Consider the following 25330-nt stretch of genomic DNA (forward strand, 5'->3'; position numbering starts at 1 on the left):
CGAAGTCAAATGCTCCAAAATAGGAACTGGACGAAGGGTGATGTTTCAGGCAGAGGAAAGTACTTTTGGGAAAATAGCAAGCAGTTTGGCAGGGCTGCAGCCAAGAGAGAATGGAAGTGGGACAAGAAGTGACGCTGAAGAAGCCTCAGAGCTCAGACCCAGGAAGGCCCCGAGGTGCCTGCTGCGGAGTGCAGGTGAGATCGTGGAGATGCAGGTGAGCTGGCGAGGCTTGTGTGCAAGGCTGCAGAGCTGCCATTCACCCTGTCCCTTTGGTCCAGGAATGTGTCTGAAACAAGGGAGGGCACCACCTCAAAGTCACACTGAAGTTATTTGCCAAAAGAGCAAAAGGTTGAAGATTGCAATGATTTCTCTCATTAATAATTTAGAACACCGTGCAATGACACCCTGGGCCATGAGTGTGCATTTGAGGTGGCATTGTCACTGTTGGTGGAAACACAGAGCCTTCACTGGGACAGGAAGCATTGAGACTTGAGAAATTCTGTTACCTCCCACTCCATGCCAGTCTCACAAATCCAATTTCTCAGGATGATCCTAAGTGAAGTTGGGATGCAAGGAGTCATGGGTCTCCTCCCAACACCTGGGGCCCTGAGAACCCTCATCTTCTCCCCTCCTCCTGCCAGAACCGATTTTTCCCTGCTCTGAACTTTTTTTCCAGCCCATTTCACACAGGGATATTTGGGTTTCTCATTTCTTTACACCATGACAAAAGAAAGATTCTAATTCCAATAAACCCACTGGGCAATAATAGCCCCTTTCTTACAGAACTCTGCTTTGAATAGGGCAACTCTTAGCTCAAAAGTTAGGCATCTGTGATGTGAGGCTGTCAGTCACCAAGGCTGGGACTGAGTCAGGGAATATTTTTGCAGAAATGGAGTTGGTGTAGCTGGGTGGTCTTTCTGAGGACCTCACGTAGCACCATAGCCTTGGAGACAACAGGTGTTTCTTATTTGGATTATTTCTTCCTCAGCCTGCTGCCCTTCTTGGCATGAGTGGTGTGGGCTTGGAGCCAACAATGTGCCTAGGAGTGCCACTGAAGTATCACCCATGCCAGATGATGCCATCAGGGACTGTTCTGGTCTAGTGCCTTCCAGCAGCACCCAGAAGAGGACAGAATGAAGGGAGCAGTGGATGGACAGGAGACATGGAGGCAATGGTTCTATGTAAGACAAATTACTGCACCAAAAGCTGACAAAAATATTCTCCTGGGAATGGGCATCTGACCATCTACTTCTCATTGCTATTTGAGAGTGTGGGTGCTGAATGGAAGGGTTAGACTATATTTAGACCCGGATCTTTAAAGATGACATGCACAACAGCAAAATAGAATGGTGGATGACTGACACTCAAAAGGAGTCCTCAAAGCATTTTTAAAATTCTTCAAACTGCAGACAAATTTCATCTGTTTAAGGTAAGCACAATGCAAAGCTACCAGGAATCCCAGATCCAATAAAAAAGTCAAAACAAAAAAAACCAACTGCACTCCTTTATGTAGGGGCCACATTCCAGATTCTAGTAGAGAAAAAGCCTTGACATTCTGATCTATTGTGACATTTGGGGATTTTTGGACTCCGTTTCCAAGTTACACAACACAACACTGTCAAGAGTCATCCATCTAAGTAAAGATGCCCCGGGGACCACCAACTGAGCACAGAGCTGTCTCTTGATCACTAATTGTGAATGCTAGTATTTATTCCATTTTTAAACTTTTAAAAAATTCAAGAGTGTTCCAAGGAGTATGATTTATCACATGATTCAAAAAAAAACCTGAAGGAAAATGACAACCAGGTTCTCATTTAGCCGAAAAATATGCTTCAAAGAATAACCAAGTTGTCCTCTTCGTGAGGAACAGGGTGACTTTTGCAAGGCATATAAAGATGGCCACACTGCTGGCCAGGGGTTCTTCCAAGGCTGCCTGTGCCTGTAACAGCTGGGAGGTGCCTAAATTTAGTGTGGCACAAAATGTGACTCTGTACTTTTCAAATGCCAGATATGTGCATGAGATTTTTAATCAAGTGACACTTCTGCCTGACTCAGGTTGTGTATCTTCCCAGGTTTGTTCAGCACCTAGGCCACAGTAATTTTTTAATGTCTCTTTTTAAATTTTAATGAATATGAATTTCCAAAGTATAGCTTATGGATTACAATGTCTCCCCCCCGATAACTTCCCTCCCACCCGCAACCCTCCCCTTTCCCACTCCCTCTCCCCTTCCATTCACATCAAGATTCATTTTCAATTCTCTTTATATACAGAAGATCAATTTAGCATATACTAAGTAAAGATTCAACAGTTTGCACCCACATAGAAACACAAAGTGAAAAATACACAGTAACCTTAATTCCATTGGCCATCACTTGTCTCATCCACTCCTGGGGTACACTTCCTGGGGTCATTGTAGCAGCAGCTACAGCAGCTCTATTGCCAAGATTTGACTTAGCCAGGCCAAGGAGACCCTGGCTTACTTGGAAGGTACCTGGAGTGGACAAGTAACGTGACCCAGAAGTGTAATTTATTGCCCCATTGCAAAATTTTGACCAATGCAAGACAGAAGACAGAGGCAGCCCACAAATTCCATGCCCTTCCTTCCAATCTCCCATGAGTGGGTGCCATGACCCAGGGGCACCTTCCCCATGGCTTTTACTGAAATGTGTTCTGTGTCAAAGCAACTGGCTGTGTATTCTTATGAAGTTGTGGCCTTCTTGGTGAGGCATCGTCCTGTATTGGTTCTCCTTATTTCCCGGCTTTGCTTCTGTTTCTTTCATGCTTGCTGTTCTGGAATTCTAAGCTCAAGTATGCATGAGAATTTGCACTCTATTCTAGAGCTGAGGCATTTATACTCTGTTCATTATGGTGAGTTCCCTTTGTTTCTTGTTAAGTTTTTAATCACTGCATTTCCCCATGATGGGAATAGAGAGAGGAGCTAGTCCACGACATTAGCTAGAGGACAATTTAAGTCCATGAAAGTACTTAGGTCTTTGTTAAAGACCCGAGCTACCTCGGTAGTCACTGTTTCAGTGGTGTCCTCACCATTTGCAGTTGGCTGGTCAAGAGGCAGAGTTTCCACACATTGCTTTGTTCATGTATCTTGAGGATCAATTAGGAAAAGCATTGCTTTGAGAGCTCAGCATTCCAACATTTGTATTTCTAGTCTCAGTGCAAGCCTACGATGTCTTAATGCTGTTTGTTTTCTTCCCAGATGCTACCAATGTAAACGTGCCACACCTAAGCTCCACAGCACCCTGCACTGATACAGCACATAGCCTGCATCTACAGTGGAACAGAGGTTCGTTGCCCCAACTAGACCTTGGGACTTTAGTTCCATTTGTAGTTATGACATAGTTAAGAAACTTAGTTATCTTCCCCTTAAGGATTTTTCCCAATGGGATGCAGGTAAAAAGATTGGTGTTTTAGTGTTTGATACAATTTATACCTAATTCTAATTTTCTTTACTTTGGTTTTACCTAACAAGTTAGCAGAAGTAAGATCATGTGAAGTAATACAATAAGGTGCACTTAGTGTTGAAATCATTGGTATGGAAGTTTTACTAAGAGGACTCAAAGAGTATGCTATCAAAGTTACTTTTATGCTGTATAGAAATTGTCACCACAAATGTGGTCCTTTTTATTTAATTCTAATTTTTCTGGAAATTTTAACATTTGTAACACACAAGTACGTAAGACAAGCTTATTACCTGTCCTAATTACCAATTGCAAAGTGGTGTCACACCTAGAATGCGATTTGGAAATTGGTCATTGGCTCCCCCCCTACTCTTTTCTCCACGTATGCCTCTCTGAAGAAAACAGGGTTCTGATGCTGTGGCACAGTAGGTTAAAGCCCCAGCATCCCATATAGGTGCTGGTTTGAGTCTGGCTATTCCAATTCTGATCCAGGTACCTGCTAACGTGCCTGGGAAGGCAATGGTGGGGGGTGGCCCAAGTCCTTGGGCCCCTACATCCATGCGGGAGATCTGTAAGCGGCTTCTGGCTTTGGATCAGGTCAGCTCAGCTCTGGCCTTTGCAGCTATTTGGGGAGTGAACCAGCAGATGGAAAACCTATGTCTCTACTTCTCTCTGGAACTCTTTCAAATAAGATCTTTAAAAACAAAACCACAGAGGCCTAGTTTAGGACATTGGCTGTATTCATTTCAACACAGCTAAATACATCCCATTCCCACCTCCCAAAGTCATTAAGTCAATGATACTTCTGAAGTTCTATGCACACATGCATGTAGGCACACAGGATTTGAGTCTTCATTTCTTGCTCATTTTTCTTCTGGATTACTGAGCTTCTAATTATTTCCACAGAGTAGGTTTTAGGAATACAACAAACAGAAGATACTACCCCTGTCATAGAACTTAAAGAGCTCACCACTACTTTATCAAATATAATTATTTTTAGTCTACAGAACTAGTTCCTCACTAGAGCAAACTAAGGCACGGGCTCACTTTCCCCTGTGTTTAATATGCTTCTTGATGTGTTCATAGTGTGTATGTTCAGTTGCTTTCAGTATATGGAGTACTGACCTAAAAGTGACAAGTATTTGTGGCATATTTTCCTCAAGAAACAGATTCAGAAGCAGCTGGCTGGCTCAGCAGCTCAGTAGTGTCTCCCCCTTCTGCCATCCTCAACTGTCCTGCTATGGCCGAGTTACAACATGATTGTCCCGAGCATCCTCAGCCAATGAGGCAAGAAAACGGGGACCTGGTCACATTGCTAGCTCCTCTGCTTTTATCAGTTAAGGAAATATTTTCCCTATTTTGCATTCATCTCCTTGGCCATAACTGGATCATTTAGCCACTTCTAGCTGGGTTCCAGGGAGTTGCGTAACTGTGTATGCAGTATGTCCCACTTCCGAGATGAAAAGCAATGCAGGAAATGAGGATCTACTGGGCAGGCAACCAGTAGTGTTCACCAAATGGTATTCACATTTGTTAAGTGAATACAACTGGAAGAGAAGGCAGACTAGAGTAGCAGATAGGAGAGCAACATGGATGGTCTATATGCTTAGGACAACAGGAATCAAGCCAAAGATTATGATCATACCCAGACTGCCAAATCTCTAGATCCCATCAGATAAGTAGTGAGATTAATGAATCTACGAGGATAGAAGAGATCACCAAATTAGAGTTGGACCAAGTCATCCCACACCAAGTCCTTCTGGGTTCAGCACTATAATAGATACCTGTGATGTCTACACAAGTGTTCAGAAAGTGATAGCAATGACGTAACCAGTCCCTAAGGAAGGCTATCACAATGACTGAAGGACCAGAACTTGGTGGATAGGGAAAACTCCTAACACTGATACTGAGATCTAGCTTCAATTTTGAAGTCTTCTGGAAGAATGGACTGATCTTTCTCTACTGAGTGGTCAACACATTAGCATCTCCATGCCTCAGAAGCAAGTTTAGAGGTACTGTTTTGCTGTAAAGTATATAGGAAAGTTTTATTTAAAACATAGGGGGTTGCTCTTGACAGTTGAGAGAATATAGTGAAGAGATGGGACTTAGAGTGTACAGAGTAGCATCAAGAAAACTTGAATCATCGAATGAAACGTTTTCTGCAAGGTTTGTACTCTAGATGTTGGCAGGATGACAGGGATTCAAGAGAATGGGAAACCAGAGATAAAGAAGATTAAGGTTTAACTTGACCAGATCTATAACTTATGGCTCTCTAGTGTCAAGTAAACCAACTTTATTTAGGAAGGGGGGGAGGTTGAACATACTCTAAGGTTAAAGAAGCTGGGCCCCAGAAAGTGACATGAATTGGAGCCTTGGCAAACTTCCAGAACCCTCCTACTTCTGTTTCTGCATATTCGGTTCATTTTGCTCTGCTCTCCTAGGCTATCAACTGAACACAACCATCCCCACACTTAAGTTTGCATGTTCTATTTCCAGCCATCTACTAATATGCTGACTTAATTCCAAGTCCTTGGAGAGGATCTGATTGAATAGACCCCCATTTGACCTGAAGAGAATCAATCTCCATCAATACCAGGGAGACACAGTTACATAGTTTAAGTATGGCTTCCAGGATATCTGCACTAAAATGGAAAGACTTGTGAGAGAAAAGGATATTATACACTGTGCAAACGTTGTAGAACTGAATGTGACAGTGTGGTGTAGGGTGACTCGGTACAGCTTTGGTCCCCAGAAGTTTCTGGTGAGCACAGCAGCTTTCTGCACGAAGTCCAGACTTGTGTTCGACCTCAGGTCTCCAGTTGCACTAGCAGTGCCCTAGCAAACCAAGCCCAACTCCCAAGAGTTTTTCACAAACGTAGAAGGGATTGAGTGAAAGAGGCTGGAGAGAGGTTGGAAGGAAGGAAGATCCTTCCCAACAGGAGCACAGAAAATCCCGGACTCCTCCCTTAATGCAGACCTGTAACGGGGCAGTTCCCTGCTGCAGAGGGGAATGGATGCATCTACCTCTAGGGTCCTAAAACATGGTAGCAGCCGAAAATCATGCTTTGAATGTGACCATTAGCCGACTTCTTAATTTTTAAACAAATATCTTTAAAAATCTTCCAAAACTATTTTGTATCTGTGTGGGTGCATACTGATGAAATCTTAATATATACTAAATTGATATTCTGTATATAAAGATAATTGGAAATGAATCTTGATGTGAATGGAATGGGAGAGGGAGCGGGAGATGGGAGGGGTGCTAGTGGGAGGGGATTTATGGGGGGGGGGAAGCCATTGTAATCCATAAACCATACTTTGGAAATTTATGTTTACTAAATAAATAAAAACTATTTCATTTGAGAGGCCAAGATAGAACTCCCCTCCACTGGTTCACTTTCCTAATGCCTGTGACAGCCGAGGCCAGACTGGAGGTGAAGCCAGGGGCTGGGAACTCAACCCTAGTCTCCCACTTAGATGGTAAGCTTTACCCATCCCTGCTGGCTCCCAGGGTCTGCACTGACAGGCAGCTGGGGTTAAGTTTCAAAGGTGGGAATCGAAGTGAAGTACTGAATATTAGGCATCTTGACCACCCAAATGCCTGCCCCTTGAAGTTATTTTTGAAAATACCATTAGGAGAAAACATCTTTTCACTTTAAATTTAAATAACTTAATACCTTGGAAGATCCTACTAGCAAGATTTGGCAAAATAGCATGAAACCATGGAAAGAACCCTGGATTTGAAATGAATAAGCCAGACTTCGAAGTCTCGCTGCACACTCCAACTGACTTACCTAGAGCAAACTATTCACTCCTTTACTAACAAATAAGGAAACTAATGGCAGAGAGCTTAAGCTCATTCTGGCTTGAGACTTTACAAGGGTGTAAGGATCAATTGAATTGGCACAACAGCAGATGAGAAACAGCTGAACACCACAAATGTTAGTAATTACCCAGAAATTGGAGGATAAATGTTTATATAATGGACCAAAATGGATGACTCTCATTTTAGCCAACAGTGACTCTTGCAGCAAGTCAATGTTTTGGGGGCTGGGAGAATAGAAGTCAGTGGTGAGTATTCAAAGCGCAGGGCCACTCTTGTTAAGAACAGTTTCATCTTGTAAACTTTCCTTTATAAGAATATTTCTTAATCACCAAGAAAGTCATTTTAAGTATTTTGGGAGGCACAAAACCAGGTAGAACCTCTTTGCAACTTTGTGTGGTATAGATGGGACCAACTTGGTTTAAGAAAAAAAGACCCAAGGAATTCAGAGTCTCCTGCTAGTGTTGATGGATGTGGGGCGAGGCAGGAGGAAAGGGTACAAAAGTCCTTACTCAATGTCCCTGGACCAGTTGTGCTCGGAAGCCTGTGGGTGGGGGTGATGTCCTAGAAATGAGTGCTGGGGGATTTTTTGGTTGGGGCATACAACTGTTTGATCGAGGTCAGCGGGGCCCCAACAGGAACATCCAAACACAAACAGGCTTGCAACCTTCAAGTCAGCCTTGCACGGGGAAATCTGCTGGAGCGCTGCAGCTCTCCTAGGAGCTTGTTAGGTTTCTCCAGGCGAGCCCCTCACGTGTTCTCAGGATTATGCCACACATTTAAGTTTTTGGTGTGTTAAGTCAAGGGTCTCAGGACCCTGCTTCGAAAGATGACACCGTTGAGCCTGATAGAGTGTGAATTGTTCTTAGGCCGGTGGAGCCTTGTGTGGTTCTCTGGCCAGAAATACAGCTCTAAGATTACTTGTTAGTTCTGTGGAGCATGGCACACTTCCAGCAGTACTCAGGATGCTCTAATCCTTCACCTCAGCGCCTTCCTAATACCAAGCAGAGGACCCAGGACACGATGGTAGATACGGTACGCACCCGGATGGTTGGTGCATGATCTAATCGGTGAGCAGGGGTGGGCTTGTAAGTGCAATCTTGCACTGTTTATTTTAAAAGAGGGAAGACAGGAAGGATTAAGGCAAGAGGAGAACTAGGGAAGAAAGATGTTTCGAATAAGGGCTTCAAGATGCACCATGAGACCCAAGGGGAATCCCACTCTTTTTGCATGAACCGAGTTCCTCTTTTACATATTTGGAAGGACGGTACAATTAGCTTAGGAGACAGCAACTTCAAGGCATTTGGAAGTCCCCTCCAGCCCCCATTTCAGAAGGAGTCTCTTGAGTTGGTTCAGAGTGCTGCCCACAAATGTGCTGACTCAGGCCCTGGATGCCTTCTGTCTGCCAGCAGGATCGGGACTCTTGGAGGTAACATTTAGCAGGAAGCTGAATTCACTTTCTGGTAAGGAAAACCAAGGGAATGACCTGAAATTTTGGACTATAAGTGTGCTCAGCTGATGATATGCCAGCTGCTGATTGCACTCATGTTTTTGCCTCAATCATTGCCACCTCTTCCTCAATCAAGAGGACTACATCCTCATCAAGAATGTGTTAAAATCAAACAGATGCAGTAAGAGTCAGCCTGAAAGCTATTTAAATAAATTTTGCTTGTATTCCTAGCTACATATTTAAGATTGTATTAGTATCATGTAGTCTTATCTTCTATTCCATGGTATTATCCTAGGTATGTTCTTTGTGTGTGGAGACTTATGGAGAACAGCAAAGAAGTGCACTTTGAATATATTCAGAGAGTTAGAATCAGTTTCACAGAATAGAAAAGTATGAAGAAAACTTGTGGCACCAAGGCAACTCAGAAGGACCCCAGTGTTTGGCACATGGATCCATTCAAACATGAGGACTCACCTGGGAACAAGCATGTATCAAAGATATAAGTAATGAACATCCTACCTAGAAGAAAGTATCACTTGGTGACAGGATATAAGGGACCCCAACTTATTAGATTTTGAGAAGAGCAGTCAGGGCCACCACCTGCAGTGCCAGCATCCCACATGGGCACCAGTTCGCATCCCTGCTGTTCCTCTTCTGATCTGGCTCTCTGCTATGGCCTGGGAAAACAGAGATGGCCCAAGTCCTTGGGCCCCTGCAGCCATGTTTGAGATCTGGAAGAAGCTCCTGGCTTTGGATCAGCACTGCTCCAACCATTGCAACCATCTGGGGAGTGAGCCAGCAGACAGAAGACTTCTTCCTCTCTGCCTCTGTAACTGCCTTTCAAATCTTTAAAAAATATATATAGCAAGACTGATTTCCCACTGGGACAAAAATTGATAGTTTTATGCACGTGTCCTTAGGAGCATCCTGGTGGACTGTCCTTTTGTATTGTCCCAGGAATGCCTTGCTTTATGAGTCATCTCCATAGACTCCTGGCTCAGACCTCGCTGACCATCACCTGAATTTTGTCCATCATGCTCACTTTGTTCCAGGAGTTCTTAGCCTCTGATCTTGTGGGATCCCATTATTCCTTTGCTACCATGGAGCTCAATCCATAGCAGCTTCTCCTATTGCTGGGTACAGTTCACAGAGGACAGCTTTTTGTCATTGCTGGCGTTCTCTCACCAACACATTCACCATGATAGAAACAGTGCCCTTCCGGCCCTGCTAGGAAATCCCAGCAGCTCTTATGGAGTACAGTCCCAGGTCTTATGCAGTGGGTATACTTTACTATGATCCCTTCCTCAATAGCCTCTAGGCAGTTCTGACACCTTAATGTGGACTCCCCACTTTGTACCAAGATTCCAGAAGGCATCCCAGCACTGCTGCTTGGGGGTTCTTTCCAGGTAATCATATCCTGTGTTGAGGGAAAATGCCCTCCTTGTGTCAAACTCCTCCGTTTTCAGTTTTATATTCCTCTTCCAGCTCTCAGCTGGGATCCTAGGGATATACTCCTGGCAAACATAGGTAGGAGCCAGGTTCTGCAGCTCCTTTGGAATCCCTGATCTGCCCTTAGAAGACCTAGCACTTCCTTAATGTTTTGCTGATGTGTGACCCTAGCTATGCATCTAGTACACAGAAAATTCAGTGGGGGCAGAGCCCAAGGAGATCAAGTGTCTTATTTGAGGCTTCTGCATAGTCTTCAATAAAGGGAGAGGATTCTATCTTCCTTTCTATAAATGGAAGAGCAACTATTTCAATAAGTTCGGATGGCTCGGGGAGAAGGGGTGAGACTATCTACAGAGATAAATTGAACACTACATCTCCAGACCCAAATCACAAGGTGACTCTGTCCCAGTTAGACCTATGATTTTGGTGTAGGATTTTGATAATGCTTGGAATCCATCCTTCTCTGAAGTTCTGCAAAAGCCAACTGTCTCATCTTTAGCCATAGGGTTGGAACGACAGTGGAGCAAGTGCAGCACTTAGGCTGCACAGCGTAAGGAGGTACTATCTCAGGGCCATGCATGTGCTACTTTGTACTGGCATAACTATGAGCCTCCGAAAATTTTGCACTTCAGTTGCCTCAGCCTTGCTCTTATTGTTAAGCTGTATCTGCGCTGCAGCAGGTACAGATCTGTAAACTTGTGGTCACGGAGGCCAAGTGACTCTTCCATCTTGTTTTAAACCACTGGTTCATACATCTTGAGTCTGTCACTTTAAGTCAGTGGCTCTCAGCTGTAAGGACCATGAAATGGGTGGCTGTCACTCTTCCCCCATACCTCTCAAATACCCAAATCTCCGCATCAGCTAGACTTCCTCTTCCACTTGTATCCCATTCAGGCAGTTGTAGCAATCATGCTATTCTAGCATGCCAGGGACTATCGCTACTTCATGTACTCATTGCCACAAAGCTACTAAGCAACCCAGCTTCAGAATCTCATCCTTAGAGTTTACTTCCTTTAGTTTGGTTAAACTTAGTTTGATATTAAGTAACCACAGGAGGGGCCTGCGCTGTGGCACAGCAGGTTAGCACCCTGGCCTGAAGTGCCAGCATCCTATATGGGCGCTGGTTCAAGACACAGCTGCTCCACTTCTGATCCAGCTCTCTGCTATGGCCTGGGAAGGCAGTGGAAGATGGCCCAAGTCCTTGGGCCCCTGCACCCATGTGGGAGATCTGGAAGAAGCTCCTGGCTTTGGATTGGCGCAGCTCCCACTGTTGCAGCCAATTGTGAAATAAACCATCAGATGGAAGACCTCTCTCGGCCTCTCCTCTGTATAGCTTTTAAATAAATCTTTTCATTTTAAAAGTAACCATAGTAGCACTTTGGCAGCTTTGCATATCAGTTCTAAGTCTATAGAGTTAAAAGGAAAGCCCAACAGACTCAACTTTTCCTGTGATTTCTAACCTCATTGCTGTAAGAGGGATGGGTATACTGTAGCATCACATTTCCTAAGACTATCATTGATGAATTGGAATGGAATGTAGACAGATGGGGATATGTTGGCTTGTACAATTTATAGACACACTAGGGCAATGATACCTTTAAGGGTCATACAATTGATTGGTCATTGACAAGGACGTCTCAAGGGAAGAAAAATGACAGGTTCCAAACAGCATACTACCAACTCAGTGATTACACGAAAGCTAGACACCCTTTGCAGCAGCATTTAAAGAGGTCATCTATATTGGCGTAGCTCTGGCCATAGCGGCTACTTGGGGGGTGAACCAACGGAAGGAAGACCTGTCTCTCACTGTCTACCTCTGTCAAATAAAAGATCTATAGTAACTTTAGGTTACACTGCTGAAAATCAGGCCCCAGATCTGATTGTGGGTATTAGGATTATAAATAAGGCTGACTTCACAGTCCAGGTAAGTCTTATGTCCCCGTGACAGGAGAGTGAATATAGGCCTCTGGCAGGAACATCTGGAAAACTAAATTCCCAGATACCTCGGAACACTCCAGGAATGGCTGAAATGTTCTGCAAGAGAACAGCCTCCTACTACCTATAAACACGATACAGGTTTCAACTATGACAGATGCCTTGCAATATGGTATTTTCTCTTGTATATGTGACCTCCACCTCACCTCATGGTTTCTGGACTGATTGAGGATCAATAGCCAGTACAGGTTAATTAGGGAATTATCATTCATGCTTTAAGTTATTTGCCCAATCAGTTTCAGGACATGGCTAATACATACTGGCAGAAGTGGAGAAAATACATCTGGGGAGTAGTCTGGAAGGTGCCAGAATGGGATCTTTCAAGAGAGATGGAGAAATTTGATGGTATTATGTGGGCGTAGTATCCAATAACTAAGATCCACATATCCTTGTTTGATTTTCAACTTTTAATTCAGTGCTTGCATGGCTCATGGAAGCCTGGATATAGGAATGGCCAAAATTGAGGTAGAGATGCCAGAGTACCTTGGCAAAGTATTGGGGAAGGTGTTGGAAATCTTACTGAAGTGGGCATGCTACGATGGACTTACTAAAGGCCAAGAAAACCCATCATGTTCCTAGGAGGAGATAGAGAACTCTAAGTAGTGAGAGGTGCTATGGCATCAGAGAAGCTGACAATGGGATCTATCATTTGTAAGAGTTTGTGGTAGGGGAAGTTGTTACAGAATCGGCCTTGCAGTGTCAGTGGCAATAGATGGATTCTGAGAAGCTCAGAATCCAAATGACATCACCTAGTCATCACATGTGAGGTGGCAATGATTCCTGTTGAGGACATAATATCCAAAATTACCACTGGGCATTTAGACCTGCAAGGATCAGTGCAGGACACTGAAGGGCTACTCCTGTCCTGAGCTGTCTGCTAGGTTACTTGAGGCTTTGTCGGGTCCACTGCATGGTCCCATCGCTCAATTCTGCCGCTTCCTTCCTTTCAGGAAAGTCTCCAAGAACTTCCTGAACCCCCAAAGTCTGCATAGACTAAACATCTAGAAACAACCTGTGCCACCTCCTTTTGCTTCTCAATCTCAACTCTTACTTGTGCCAGCTGGGGCTATAAGTAAACCATCTGTACTGAACTCTACTGGTGGGGAGAGAAGGACTCAAACTGGAACCAGCAGGAAAGATAAGGATGGTCTTTCCTCATTCCAGGTTTTTCCTTCCTTGTAGAAGCAACCCCAGTAGCTGAGATAGTGTTTGGCTTGCTCTCCCTGCTCACTCCCTCCCTGAGAGGGTAAATGGTATATGCGTAGATCAGCGTGTTCCTGTGTCCTTCCGGGACACAGGCTGCACAGAGGAATCGTGTGTTCTTCCCCACTCCTGCATGCTGTTAGTTTTCCAGGGACACCTTCTGACTTAGCCTGGTGGCGATCAAAGTCACTGGCTCAGTGTGTAAGGCAGGGGCTTAGTTTTGAGAAGTCCACTAACCTGTAGATGCAAATCAGCTTCTCTGACGTTTGGATTATCTATAGGAGAATGGTGCGTTAGTCACAACCTGCTACCTTTTCTTCTATTTGTATTGAGAACTCATGCAGGAATGATCGTTTACAAGTGTCCAGCAAAATCTCAATTAGCATCAGTTCACAGTAAGAGTGCCAGCTCTGTCATAAGAGCTCTGGGGTCGCATCCAGGCAAGAAGAGTGTGTTGGCCAGTGAGGTGTTCTGTTCCTATGTCCCATCAAGAAGTTGGCTGGAGGGGACAGCCTCCGTGCTACCCTTTTGCATACACCACAGCATACAGCGGTCCTGGACTGAGGCCCTCAACCCATGATTGAACACAACAGGCATACTCAGGTCAGTCCTGCCTATCTGGGCTGGTTCCGTCCAACATACGAATGGTCACAACTTTACCTTCACTGCAGTCTGAGGCTCTTCCTACTTAGACCTTTCCTGTTCTCCGTGTACATGTGCCAGATCAGCATGATGGTCTGAGGCTCTCCCTGCCTCCAGCTGCTCCTTTCTCCTGTCCACTGAGGCATCTCCCTATATCTGACCCAATCTGGTGTCTTAGTAACTAACCCCAGCAGAAAAGTGGAGGATCCCTGAGTGGGGTTTTCTCCTGGATATTGCAATCGCATTTTGAGGGGCCCACTTATAAAGCTATTCTAGAATCCTGGGCAGTCACATCTTTGTTGTTCTGTTTAACTGTTGTATGTTTAGTGGGCAAAGGCCTAAAAATAAAGACCAAATCCTCAGTTTGAGACCCTCCAAGGCCATGAACAAAGCGATGACCTTGCTGAGCCATTTTGTAGTCCTGGTTATCTGGGCTCCAAACTTTTCTTCCCCCACATGGAAGCCCTACATCTTTCAGCATTCGCTAACTAGAGAATTACTGACAGCTCATGACAAACAGACCTTTTCTGGAAGCAGTGCCAAGCTTTTAGTATATTATTCTTGGCTCAAAGAGCCCATACTATTTGAGTGTTATGTAACCGGAAGTGCAAGGACTAACTTCGGGAAGGAAAAGGAGTTTGTGCTCTTGCCATTGCCGTTCCATTCAGAACTGAGCAACCATGAGACGGCTACTTATTCCGAGTTTTCATTTCTGGTCTGAAGAATGAGATGACCTCCCAGGGCTTTTTAATCAAAGAACAAAATGAATAATGAATGCACAGTGGTGGTCAGTGTTGGGTTTGGCCTACACTGATTTTTCCCTCCCGCCTAGAAAGTTTGGCTTTTTGGTTTTTTCCAGGAACCTTTTCCATGGCAGCAATGCAAGATCAGGCAGTAGAAGCTGCCTCAGAGAGGCTTTTTTCCTTTTTAAACTTTTATTTAGTGCAAAAGATGCATAGGAGAGTGAGAACTTTATCTAGGAGGTACATCTGGGTTCATACCACGTACCAGGAACCAGCCACGTGGAAGAGCATCTATGCCAGGAAGTCTAGGGTGGGTGGCCCCAAGGCCATGCGCCCTGGAGGCACAGGGCTACAGCAAGCCCCCTCCTGGCAAGAGGCCAGGGAAGAGAAGCACGGACACACCGTGTCCCAGGCTTTTAACCTACTTCCAGAGGAGAGTAGTTAATTAACCTGATTGGCTGAGGGGCACTCAGGTGTGGCCAGGTAGGGGCAGGAGGTCACAGAGGTGTGGTGAAGTTATCAGGTAGGGAGTGAAGTCAGAGGCATGGTCTCCCAGCTCAAATGTAATCAGTTTTAACCTGTATGCCTGCCTACTTCATTCCCCAGAGACTCCACCCCTTAATTCTAAAGGAAGTTAATAGTTGTCGAATCATTTCTTCTGTAACTGTTTCCTACTTATGAGGGGCATAGTGCAGGCCCTGCCTATCCAGGGTCTGGAAGTCTATCAAATTTTTGTGAGCTGGAACAATCGGTCATTGCCAACGTCTGTGTCCCCTGCATGGTCAGTTACTCCCAGAAGTTGAATTTTGGAACATGTAAGTTTGTTATTTAGCATAGGCAAAACTGGAACAAAAACAAGTTTTAAGTGGGGTGCCCCATTAGATGAAAAGATATTACAGATTCCCACATAGTGGGTAGTGATAGGCTACCCTTATGTAGATTATAAACCCATTTAGCTTGAGCATAGAGAATTATAATAGAACTCATTAGGTAGCTTTATTAAATAACAGTTCCCAGAGATAAAGGCAGGTATAGCATATTTGCCTTGAGACAAAGGCAAAAGCTTTACTTAGTCCTTTTTGCTTTGAAGTCCTTAAGGTTTCTGATTGGCTTATAGGAATAGTCAGGCATGTCTTTCACATTCACCTGTGCAGACTTAAGAGGTAAAAGTTTAATCCTAATTCCATGGAGGTAGTTGTGTTCAACAGTACCTGGTAAGGTCCCTTTCATTTACACTGAAGCTGATCTGAAGAGGATCTTAGGAATGGCTTGCTCAGCAATTTCTAATGCTGGAGTTTGTTAACAACTCTTGATTCCTTGGAACACCTTTTGCAGCTCCCCTGTCCAGCACAGTGTGTCTGTCAGGGGCTTTTTAAGCAAACAAAGTTTGGAATCCAAATCCTGGAATCCGTAACAACTCCTGCAGCTACCCTTTTCAGTAGGGAGTCTGCATCAGGGTGTCTTTAAAGCTATACACAAAAGCTTGGAATCCAAATCTTGGAATCCCAAGTGCTCAGAATTTTGCCATTCCCAGAAATCTCCTTGGCTGCCTTTTTATATCTGACCCTATGTTAACACTTACGAGATAGGAATTTCAGAGACGTGTATCCCAGATTTTACATTTGAGGCACTTAATAAACTTTAATGAAATGCCTAGGAATACAGGTAATGGAGTTTGACACTTAGAAATAACTAGGATTTATGATGCATAGTATTGCAAGAGAACAAAGTAAATCTTTGGGATTAAGTTTTACCATTAATTTTATTTAGTAAACAAATTTCCAAAGTACAGTTTGTGGATTACAATGGCTTCCCTCTGCCCCATAATTTCCCTCCCGTCTCCCGCTCCCTCTCCCATTCTTCACGTCAACATTCATTTTCAATTATCTTTATATAAAGATCGATTCAGTATAAAAGATTATCAGTTTGCACCCACACAGAAACACAAAGTGTAAAATACTGTTTCAGTACTAGTTATAGCATTACTTCACATTGGACAACACACTAAGGACAGATACCACATGAGGAGTAAGTACACAGTGACTCCTGTTGTTGACTTAACAATTGAAACTCTTGTTTATGGCATCAGTAATCTCCCTAGGCTCTAGTCATGAGTTGCCAAGGCTAATGGAAGCCTCTTGAGTTCGCCGACTTCGATCTTATTCCGACAGGGTCATAGTCAAAGTGGAAGGTCTCTCCTCCCTTCAGAGAAAGGTACCTCCCTCTTTGATGGCCCCGTTCTTTCCACTGGGATCTCAAGGTGGCATGTACCAATGCCATCTCACTAGTCCAAGTGATCAATTTCAGTTCACAATTGATCACACTGATTGGTCTAAGAGCCAAAGGGATCACACAAACAAGTCTAGTGTCTGCTCATACTAACTGATAGAATCAAAAAGGGAGAGAACGATCCAACACGGGAAGCGGGATACACAGCGGACTCATAGAATGGCAGAGGTCCTAAACAGCACTCTGGCCTCAGAATCGGCCCTTAAGGCATTCGGATCTGGCTGAAGAGCCCATGAGAGTATTTCAGGCATGGAAAGCCAAGACACTCTGGGGAAAAGACCATTAATGTTAATACTGTAGCTCCTTTGAGAACAGAGGTCCTGGATGGGAAGTTAGTACACAGTGACTCCTGTTGTTTAACAACGAACACTCTTGTGAGGTCAGTGATCACCCAAGGCTCTTGACATGAGCTGCCTAGGCTACGGAAGCCTTTTAAGTTCCACAAACTCCATCAGTATTTAGACAAGGCCATAAGCAAAGTGGAAGTTCTTTCCTCCCTCCGGAGAAAAGTACACCCTTCTTTGATGGCCACTCTTTTCCACTGGGGTCTCATCCAGGGAGGTTCTCCATGTAGGGACACTTTTTGCACAAATTCCCTGGCTTCCCATGCCTGAATGCTCTTGAGGGCCTTTTTAGCCAGACCAGGATGCCATTAGGGCCGATTGAGGTCACTGAATGCTACTTAAGATTGCTACTCTACAAGTCTGCTGTACAGACTCCTTCCCATGTTGAAGCATTTACTCCTCTTTAAATTTGCTATTAATATTTAACACTTGATCCTATTGATCACTTTAACACTTAATCCCACCTATATGATCACTTTAAAACTTGATTATCCTTTCCAACCCAAGGGGATTTGTGACCCCATAGTAAGTTTTAAACTGTACCCTCAGAAGTCAGTCCGTAGGAATGTATGCAGAGCTATCAAGTTTTATAGGCTCTCTAGGACTTGAGAAACACAGCTCTTCACAAGCTTAATTATTTAAGCGTTTTCATACATACATTGTAGTAACTAATTCCTTAATCAAAGGGTCTCCCAATTATCAAGAGTAGATCTTTCAGGCAGTTTCCAAAGCAGTAGATGTAGAACTACTCATAGTTAAATCACCTTGTAACCTGGGGAGACAGGAGGTAAATAGGGCTAAGCTTTGGCCCAGTTATCTCTGATCATCTATTTTAACTGGTAATCTGACATCTCAGTGCTATTTAGTCTATTATAGAGCTTAATGCATATGTATCATACCAAGGAAATATTAACCACCCAGCCTGAGAAACGCCATTCCTGACTGTTAAAATCCCACTCTGGAGGCAAAAATAGTGAACTGGAATAAGGGGTATCCACTCAAGACAAAAATAAGATTAAAATAAGTATGATTTAATCCCAACTCCAGAGGCAATTAACAAACTGGAATAAGGTATCTGCTCCAAAGGCAAAAATAAAAACATGATTTTATACATCGCTCTATTAACCAGACATGTAGCATGTGGTGGGCCATGGGGGCCGCCATCTTGGGGTGGAGTGTGTTGCCCATCTTCCTGTGAGGGAGGAAGTTCCGCCCTCCATAACAGAAGTAGAGCGTCCTCCATGTTTGAAGCTCCTCCTCTGACGCTAACACATTTCTAAGTAGACCAGTTCTCCAACTCGAAATTAGCAATTGGAAGCTTGTACAGTAAGGCCTGGGGACAAGGACAATGTTTTAGAATTTAGTTGCTGATACTAAAAACTTAACCTTAGAAAAGCACGTAAATTGTCTTTAAAACACACTACAAAACAATCTAGAGTCCTTAGGAGTTTTCCTCCCTGTAAATCTGTTATTACACTAGTAACAAAGTCCTTGAAGCCAGAAACCATGAAACAAAACCTATCCATGCCTTCCTTTTTGAAAGCTACTAGCAAAAACAAAATTTTGCTTTTCCACGAGCGAGCTGTTCTCCCCCAGGGCAGGGTGGCTCTAGCCCCACTCTACGTGGTCAACTACTGCACTAGGCTCCTCTCCCTACACCCATCTCAGCTTGCTTTGACCCTGTTATGGCTGCCGCCTTTACACTCCAGCAGGGAGGGGCTAGCTCCGGACTCGGAAGTGCAGCTCCCTATGGCGCCTGGATCTGGGGTCACTTCGTTTGGCAAGTCTGGCCATCCTATCCCTGCCTTGCAGCCAGCACCAGGTCCGAAGAAAAAGACATGCCCTTCCTCAGTGAAGTCCGTGAGCACATCCCCACCAGGGCGGGTGCTTTGGAGCCCCGATTTCCCATGGCTGGGTGCACAAGCAAAGCACCAACCCAGATGATAGAGTGCAAGCAGAGACAGGGTCAGAAGCCACAGGAAGTCTGCTCCTACCATGTCGCTCCCCCATTCGTGGAGGAACGACACTAGACCCTGAGCTGTTCTTTTGTCTGCTTGGCCCTCCCCGGGTTTGCTGCTGGTCCTTCCCGGGTTGGCTGCATACCCCTCCACCTCCGTGGAGGGGCGGTACCCCCTGCCACTTTCCCTGCTTCCACGGAGGAGCGGCACACCGCCGGCTGGCTCTCTCGGGGGCTGCTCAGGTGTTCCTTCAGATGTTCCCCTTAGATGTTCCTGGTGCATGTTGTCTCTCCTCCTTTATAGTCCTCTTCCACCAATCCCAACTCTGCTACCCACACGCCAAGCACGCTGCTCTCCTCCAATCAGGAGCAGGATCAGCTCCTGCAACTCAAATTGGCGAGAGGCAGCTGCGTAGAGGTTGTTTGGTGTCTCAGTGCCATATTGTGTGAGAGCAGATGCATAGAATAAGTCTTAATTCCAGTAACTTAGTCTAGTCTCAGTTGCTCCCCCACACTGCCATGCTGCCTAGTTTTAAAATTTAAGTTATACATGTTAAAATCCCTTAAAACCCACATGTTAAATGTTCCTTTGTAAAAATTTTACATGTTATAAATTCCTTCATGGTCACCATATCAGAAATGACCCCTAAAATATGAAAATGTAGCCCCTTAGAGTTCCCAAAAGTCCCATCTGGGGTGCCACATATGCTATCGAAATTTGGGGTGCCATGTGATATCACCATATGCTTAATAAATCCAATATTAAGCCCAAGAGAGTTCTTGCTAGTATTTAGAGAATTCTAACTACCGGCATAAATAAACGAGGCAGCATGGTACATTTTAGGCTTTTATTTAGTGCAAAAGATGTGTAGTAGAGAGCTTCATCTAAGAGGTAAATCTGGGTTCATATCGAGCACCAGGAACCAGCCACGTGGAGGAGCATCTATGCCAGGAAGCCTAGCGCAGGTGGCCCCAAGGCCATGCACCCTGGAGGCACAGGGCTACAGCAAGCCCCTCCTGGCAAGAGGCCAGGGAAAGGAGAATGAGAGGCAGCATTTCTTCCAGTGTCCTATGCCCCCATAACTCCCTTGAATGTCAGTTATCACCTATGTTACCTGCTGGGTCCCTGTAGGTACCCGCATTCGGGATCCTTGATAAACAGGAGGGCAGTGATCATCTGTAAGGGGACACCCAGATTCTAATGGAGAAAGTCAGAGAAGGCAGCTTGTCACCACTCAAGACATAGGCCATCAGATGTAAGCCTACTGTATTTGTAAGCACATAGGTGCACAGCTTCCCAGAGCTGCAAGAACTTCCCACTGCCAGGCCTCTGCTTAGGGAGCTCTGTGCCAGGATCCAGGGATGAAGACCAAAGTACATATTACTTGTTGTAGAGCACAGTATCATAACCTGTACCACGTATGTTCTGTAGAAGGACTCACAGGCAAGGCCCACCAGTCATGACTGGAGTGCTAGCTCATGGACTGCTGTGCTTCAGGGTTCTGAAGGGGAACCACCTCACTCTGAGGACTGGGGTTTCCGATTTCAGGGTTCTAGGTTTATTACCTTTGTTCGTACTTGGCATTGTCAGCCATCACTCCCAAATGAGCACCAGAATAAATACAGAATCTTGTATTTCCTCAAGGCACCCAGCCTGGTATCCTCATTTTGGGTTCTAGAACCTGAGGCAAAAACAAGTGATTTACTTGAGAAGCAGAGAACTCTGGCAGGAGAGCGGTGAAGGGAGGCAGGGAAGCAAAGTCGCCGAGCGAATGTATCAGCAAGCCCAGCTGTGAGCAACTGGAGGTTGAGTTCAAGAACTTCTATGCTCTGGCAGTCATGGTTTGCCATTCACTGGGAACTTTTTGGTGTTGAGCGTGCTCCTCCTTTGGAGACCAAGACCTGTTGCACTGCAGAGTCCAGGTTTGTGAAGATGAGTGTGATGTCCCCTTAGTGGGATTTTAGGGGTGATGAGCAAAGCTACTCTTGCTTCCAAGCCCCAGTTCTTGGTCTTACTGATGCTGGTGCACCTGTTGCTATTGTTCTTAGTGACTTTGCTAAATGACTGTCTTGCTTTCTCAGACCGCTCCTGCTACCAACTGTGTGTGCAGCTCAGGCATTCCAAGAAATAGATGCTGTAATAGAATTAGACTAAGCAGCTCCCATGAGAACATCTATGAACAAAGGTGGGAGGACCTGGAAGGCACTGCAGAGAGGCTGTGAGCCGACTCTTGTTTGCATAGCTCCAAGGTAAGTTTTACTCCTGAAAGGAGATCTCAGCAGGCGTCTGTGGCTGCATGGAGTGTGCATTTAAGGCAACCTCCCTCATCCTCTTAGATCTCAGATCTGAACTTCAGATTGTCTTGAGTGTAAGGGAAATGGAAGACTAACATGTTAAGAATGAGAAAAAGCAAAGTTGTAGAGGAAAAGAGTAGGCACCAGAAGTGATTGGCTCTTACAAGATGAAAATAGATTAGGAAAAAAAGGCATCAACTGAGGAACCACCGCAAAGTTCAAATTGTGCAAAGCATGGAAGTGGTCGATTTTCCTATTCCTTCACTGCTTGAGAAAAACCAAAGATGCTGAATGCAATGTCCTGAGGTCATCTTCAGGTCATCCCAGCTTCATCTCTGGTCCTCTTCAGATTAACTAAGCAGTACTTTACTATTGTTATAAAGCTGATGACGCATTTTTCCATTATAGGTTTTTCCTTCTATGTGACCCAAATCCTCTTAATCTAGGACCTGTGTCTTAGTTTGGGTCCCTCTCAGTCTTTTGGGCTGCTATAGCAAGATACCATAAACTAGGTGGCTTATAGAAAACAGAAGTTAACTTCTCAGTTCTGTAGGCTGGCAAGTCAAAGGAGAAGGTACTGTCAATTTAGTTTCCCCGTGAAGTCCCTTTTCTCAGTTTAGGTTTCCCAGGTTATGATCTTAAGTGTTCTCATATAGTGCAAGGGGGCGACTGAGCTCCCTCCAGCCTCACTCATCCCATTCAAAAAGGCTCTGCTCTCATGACCATCACCTGTTAAAGGCCTGCTTCCTGAAATCACCTTAGAGATTAGGATCAACATAGGGATTGCAAGTGGGAGACATTCAGATCATAGCAGTCCCCTAAAAGCAGAACCAGGGTTTGAGATTACCTTCTAAACAAACTAGCTGCACCCAGGAAAGAATAAGAAAAGGGAGCCAGGGAAGGAGTCAAAGCCAACGTGAAGGGCGTTATTTTGGTCTGCATTCCAGCTTTATAACTTTGAAGAAAGACCTGCATGCTTAGACTTGCCAGCGCCAGTAACTCCGAAGAGTCTGAATTGGTTTAAAAAAAAAAAAAAAAAAAAAAAAGGCAGCCCAAAGAGTCCGTGTGGGCCTGGGCAGCATGAAGTTAGATGTAAGTGTCCATGGCAGGTGTGGTAGAAGCCAGAGGCAGATGAAAGGATGAAACAAGATGGAGGAATTTGGAAAACATCATGCTGAGTGCTTATATAGATTCTATCACGGCACATGAACAGCCGCTGGCCTAATTCAGAAGTTGGCCAACTCTGAGCTGAGCTACCTTTGGCAAGCAGATTACTCATGCCCCAGAGGAACTTGCCAGTGATACTATGGGTCCCAGTAGGTACAAATTACCAAGTGGATTGATACATAAGAGTCGCTCCCCCATTCGCGGAGGAACGACACAGGACCCTGCGCTGTTCTTTTGTCTGCTCGGCTCTTCCCGGGTTGGCTGCCGACCCCTCCACCTCCGTGGAGGGGCAGTTCCCCCTGCCACTTTCCCCACTTCCACGGGGGAGCGGCACACCACCGGCCGGCTCTCTCGGGGGCTGCTCAGATGTTATCCGGATGTTCCCGTTAGATGTTCCCTGTGCATGTTGTCTCTCTCCTCCTTTATAGTCCTCTTCCACCAATCCCAACTCTGCTGCCCACATGCCGAGTACGCTGCTCTCCTCCAATCAGGAGCAGCTCCTGCTGCTTATTGGTTGAACTGGAGGCAGCTGTGTAGAAGCTGTTTTCTCCTCTCCCAGCACCATATTGTGGGAGAGCAGATGCATAGAATAAGTCTTAATTCCAGTAACAGTCTAGTCTGAGTTGCTCCCCACACATAAGTACTTTAATAAATGGAGCACATTTTTATAGTCAGTTATTTTTAAAAAGATGTTTTTCTTCCAAATTGGCAAAACTGGCAGGGTTTATATCCCAGAACCAAGTTTGCTGCAATACCGAGTCAGGTTATTTGTGTGTGTGAGACACATAGTTCCACTCACCTCAAAGTCCCCATCCCCTATCTCTTCTAATAGACTCCACAGTAGTTCATGCAAGCCAGACACTGCCACCATTATTTTGGCAAAATGGCAGGACTGTAGAGGAGACCCACACAAGCAGATGAGTGAGCTCTTCACTGTCAGGAGCATCCCTCCCAAGGCAGAAGGCAGAGGTCATCTGCCTTAACAGGAAGACAGGGATCTGAGAGCAGGGGTCATCTATGTTTTGCTCACTTGCTGCCAGTCAGCCAGATTAGTACATTTTTGGAACCTAGTCTAGTTTAGGAAAGGGAGATTGACAGATTCTTAAGTGCCAGTGCTCCGAGATGAGGTCCCCCTAGTTCTCACATTGACAGAATTTGTCTTTTCTCCGGCCTCCTTGAGGTTTGTTCCCTTCTGAGACCTTCACCTATTGGTCCCACTCTTCCTTCTCTGGCTTGGCTTTCTTCTGCTTTAGTCTTTTGGCATCTTCTCCCCTTCTCGAGGTCCTTCCTGCTAGGTCTGATTGGGTAAATTAGAATGGCTATTGTCTTCCCAAAAAGCTCTTTCCCAACATCTGTAGAACCCAGATAGATGTCCCTCTGACTAGAAGATGCTTACTGTGTCTCCCCCTCAATGCCCTCATAGAACATTAGTTATGGTTGTATTCAAGCCAAGGCACCTAGAAATTCAGGAACCCTCTGTGATTAGACACTGCCACCTCCTGGAGAAAGCATTGAATCTGGTCCCTGCACATCTGCATCAGTTCACCCTTGGGTTTTATTATGTACTGTCCATGTGCATTGCCAGCCAGAGTCCAAGTTAGACGGCTGTTCATCACCATACACATCTTGAGGCATAGGAGAGCCTCGTAAGTCAGCTGGCAGTGTTTCTCCATGGATCCATCTCAAGACCAAACCCCACCACCCAGGGCCCAGCACATCACCCTCACGAAGGAACAAATTCAAGTCTTGGATTTCACCACTTCGTCTTCAATCCAACTGGTCAAATGAGTCCTGATTTTTAAAAATACTATCTAAATTTCAATGTTTATCATCCCAAGATTTCAAAGCAGCAGTCTCCCCTAGCAACCAGTATTAAGTTGAATTTCTGTACAGTAGCTTTTCTGGTATGTGACTCTGAATACACATCAAAATAGTCTGTTGACTTACTAATCCAATAGATAAGTCTCAACAGGCATAAACCCTACTTTCCCCAATGACATTCAACGTATCAAAGGTAAGAAACAGACCACACATGCCAACCATTGTAGTCTAAGTTCTAAGCCCACTGCAGATATTATCTTCCCCTGTTCCATAATTCTAGACCCTGATGGTTCATAAAGCCTTAGGGGTAGAGCTGGCTCTTGCTGCCAACATTTGCCAGGATCTGAGAGCCATCCAATCTGCAGTATTTTGTTATGTCAGCTGAAGTAGGCTAACACAGAATCACCTATGAAGTCCAGGTGTGTAGGAATTTGGCTTCAGCTTATAGTCGAGTATGCCGAGGAGGGCAGCACTTAATTTCCAGCCATTGATGAAGGCACGAACTTGCATGTACTCTGGAAAGACTGTTTCCTATTTCTACTCCAGACTCCTCACCTGACCATTGCAAGCTTCCTTTTCTGGTCCCAATCCCAGTAAGCTCATCACTTGTCACTCTTCTGCACACTACTTTGGTGGTGGTTTTTGTTGCCAGATTCAGGCGAGCAAGACTGACAACTGCATGTCCGGACTGTTGGTCCTTTCACTTTGCAGCAGGAAGAGCTCTGACCTTCCCTG

This window comes from Oryctolagus cuniculus, chromosome 8 (assembly GCF_051225735.1).
Source record: "Oryctolagus cuniculus isolate XC-2025 breed Fujian yellow rabbit chromosome 8, ASM5122573v1, whole genome shotgun sequence".
Taxonomy (NCBI): domain Eukaryota; kingdom Metazoa; phylum Chordata; class Mammalia; order Lagomorpha; family Leporidae; genus Oryctolagus; species Oryctolagus cuniculus.